The sequence below is a fragment of the Sinocyclocheilus rhinocerous genome, unplaced genomic scaffold, assembly GCF_001515625.1.
Source record: "Sinocyclocheilus rhinocerous isolate Xijiao unplaced genomic scaffold, SAMN03320098_v1.1 scaffold795, whole genome shotgun sequence".
Lineage (NCBI taxonomy): Eukaryota > Metazoa > Chordata > Actinopteri > Cypriniformes > Cyprinidae > Sinocyclocheilus > Sinocyclocheilus rhinocerous.
This window is the reverse complement of record NW_015630361.1, coordinates 650,410-653,199: the sequence shown is the minus strand read 5'-3', so window position 1 is coordinate 653,199 and position 2,790 is coordinate 650,410. Positions and strand designations below refer to the sequence as shown.

General features: G+C 35.5%; 1 long non-coding RNA gene across 2 annotated transcripts in view; it reads right to left on the bottom strand.

Moving 5' to 3' along the window:
• LOC107740289 (uncharacterized) overlaps positions 1-698 on the bottom strand; it is a 22,715-nt gene extending 22,017 nt beyond the window's left edge. For both annotated transcript variants that reach the window (XR_001640071.1, XR_001640073.1), the window contains exon 1: positions 459-698. This is a non-coding gene — a long non-coding RNA (uncharacterized LOC107740289). The remainder of the gene's footprint in view (positions 1-458) is intronic.
• Positions 699-2,790: the final 2,092 nt, after the last annotated feature.

The window sequence follows — 2,790 nt, the reverse complement described above, 5'->3', positions numbered from 1 at the left end:
TGATGTGACCCTGTCTCTCTCTCTCTCATACGCGTTATTCTGCGCTGCGCAAAACTCCGCATTTGAACAGTCAATAGCAAATACTTATAACTAATAATTAAAAACTAATAACAAAACAGTAGTTGATTCAGAAGCGCACTGACATGGCTGCTTCAACACTAACTGCGGTTACTGAAACCATGCCTTCTTTCTTTGCGTGCACATTTGGGTGGCATTATGCTAATATTTCCACATAGTGGGGTAGATATGTGGGGGCGTGTTAGAACGAGCCGTTTTAGGGGGACATGGCAGAGTCTTAACTTTGATAAAGAATATCTCTTTGGTTTTGAGACTTTAGTCTTTGCAACTTCAGGGATCTTATCTATGCACAATCAGCTTGTAACACTCCAAAGAGAAAGGAAAACTTGAAATCGCATCATATGACCCCTTTAATGTTTCATTGAAGGAGGCCTACATACTTTGTCTCCGAATAGATGAGTCAGACGAGCCTGTTGTCATTCAGTCAGAATTGTTGTCATACGCAAGCTTCAAAGGAACAACTAAAGTGTTCAAAGTAAAAGTTCGCAACGATCATGTAAAATCGAGAAAGCATAAAACTTTCGACAGAAAATCCGCGCGACAAAGTTGCACGCAAGCAACAGCAACGCAGCGCGATCCGTGATGTGCGATTCGCGAACAAATGGCTCTTATGAACCGGTTCGTTTATTTGAGTCAGTAAAAAGATTCACAAACTCGTGAACTAGGAATCGTTACCTAAAGTTACTTTAAAAATACGATTAACCGTTATTAAAGCCATATATTTAGTTTTGTTGTAATAAAAGACATTTTAAAAATTCCAAAAATAATAATAAAAATACACAAAAATATGTAACTACCTGAACTGACCGGTGCCCTTTTTATTTATTCATTTAATATTATTATTAGTGATGTTTTCTTTGTTACTACTATTTATATTCAAGAGGCATAACATTTTTAACTTACAATGCTGTTGTGTTACATTGTCATATTTTATATACAATAAACAGATTGCTCAAAATTATTTGTTTGGACAATAAATGAAAGAAGAAGAAAAAGAGAAAAAATATTATTGGTTATTATTTAGCAAGGTCAAGTCCAGTTTAACAGATTGTAAAACTTATGTGGCGCAAATATGACTAAAATGACACCAGTGAATTATTAAATCAGTTCTAATGAACTGTATTTGAGCAATTCCGTAATTTGTGAACTAAAAAACTAATTTGGCCCTGATACAGTAATAATGTGGATCGCAGCTCATAACATTTAATCTTGGGAGATTTTGATGAGAAATGTTTGAGTTCTGAGAACAGTTGGAGACATTTCCAAGATAACTGTTTTACTTGGTTTACATTTTCTTTACAATCTGCTCATCTCTTTCTCACTTGTGTGTGTATCTGTTTTTTCCATGCGTTTGGTTTGTTCGTCAGATACAGCCGTATCTATCTGCAGAAGTGTTTGTGTCAGCAGACTTTGTGTGCAACAGTCACGCTTATTTAGCCGTGTGAAGTGAGATCGGACAGGTGCATGCTGGTTGAAGCACAAATAAGTGAGAACAAACCTGCGTCCGGCGTGCCAGTTTACTCTACTGTAACATTCACTGTACAGCTGCTTGATTTCGCTTTCTCTTCTCCACATTACATTCCAGCATATTTTATAGGGAGTTGAATTTCAAAACATTGAGAATGTCAGTGAACCACAAATATTGGCTTCCCAGATGTTTAGTCTACTGACCGGTGCCCTTTTTATTTATTCATTTAATATTATTATTAGTGATGTTTTCTTTGTTACTACTATTTATATTCAAGAGGCATAACATTTTTAACTTACAATGCTGTTGTGTTACATTGTCATATTTTATATACAATAAACAGATTGCTCAAAATTATTTGTTTGGACAATAAATGAAAGAAGAAGAAAAAGAGAAAAAATATTATTGGTTATTATTTAGCAAGGTCAAGTCCAGTTTAACAGATTGTAAAACTTATGTGGCGCAAATATGACTAAAATGACACCAGTGAATTATTAAATCAGTTCTAATGAACTGTATTTGAGCAATTCCGTAATTTGTGAACTAAAAAACTAATTTGGCCCTGATACAGTAATAATGTGGATCGCAGCTCATAACATTTAATCTTGGGAGATTTTGATGAGAAATGTTTGAGTTCTGAGAACAGTTGGAGACATTTCCAAGATAACTGTTTTACTTGGTTTACATTTTCTTTACAATCTGCTCATCTCTTTCTCACTTGTGTGTGTATCTGTTTTTTCCATGCGTTTGGTTTGTTCGTCAGATACAGCCGTATCTATCTGCAGAAGTGTTTGTGTCAGCAGACTTTGTGTGCAACAGTCACGCTTATTTAGCCGTGTGAAGTGAGATCGGACAGGTGCATGCTGGTTGAAGCACAAATAAGTGAGAACAAACCTGCGTCCGGCGTGCCAGTTTACTCTACTGTAACATTCACTGTACAGCTGCTTGATTTCGCTTTCTCTTCTCCACATTACATTCCAGCATATTTTATAGGGAGTTGAATTTCAAAACATTGAGAATGTCAGTGAACCACAAATATTGGCTTCCCAGATGTTTAGTCTATTCACTCAGCAATGCATTTGTTTTAAAGGACAAGTTCACCCAAGAATGAAAATTCAGTCATCATTTACTCACCCTCCTGTCATCCCTTAGTATTTTTCTTTCTAATCAGAAAAAAAGGTGAAATATTATACGATGCTAATGACTTGGAATATAGTGCACAAATATATATATATACTACCGCT